Source organism: Ochotona princeps, chromosome 6 (genome assembly GCF_030435755.1).
Source record: "Ochotona princeps isolate mOchPri1 chromosome 6, mOchPri1.hap1, whole genome shotgun sequence".
NCBI lineage: Eukaryota > Metazoa > Chordata > Mammalia > Lagomorpha > Ochotonidae > Ochotona > Ochotona princeps.
In genome coordinates, this window is record NC_080837.1 from 78754327 (window position 1) to 78754967 (window position 641).

Sequence of the window (641 nt, forward strand, 5' to 3'; positions counted from 1 at the left end):
AGTTTTTTTTTTTTTTTTTTAAGACTTTATTGTTATTGGAAAGCTGGATATACAGAGAGGAGGAGAGACAGAGAGGAAGATCTTCCATCTGATGTTTCACTCCCCAAGTGAGCTGCAATGAGCCGGTGCGTGCCGATCCGAAGCCGGGAACCTGGAACCTCTTCCGGGTCTCCCACGCGGGTGCAGTGTCCCAAAGCTTTGGGCCGTCCTCGACTGCTTTCCCAGGCCACAGCAGGGAGCTGGATGGGAAGTGGAGCTGCCGGGATTAGAACCGGCGCCCATATGGGATCCCGGGGCTTTCAAGGCGAGGACTTTAGCCGCTAGGCCACGCCACCGGGCCCTATTTTCCTAAGTTTTAAGATTTGCTGATTTATTTGAAAGGCAGGGCTGCAGAGACAGAGATCTTCCATCTGCAGGTTCACTTCCCAAATGTCTGCAATAGCCAGAGTTGGGCCAGGCTGAAGCCAGGAACCAGGAACTCTATCCAGGTCTCCCACAGGTGTGCAGTGGTCCAAACACCCGGGCCATCTTTAGCTGCCTTCCCACGTGCATTATTAGTGAGCTGGATGGCTAGTGAAGCAGTCAGACCTGAACTGGTACTCAGAAGATGCAGCTTAACCGCTGCACCACAACACCACTCC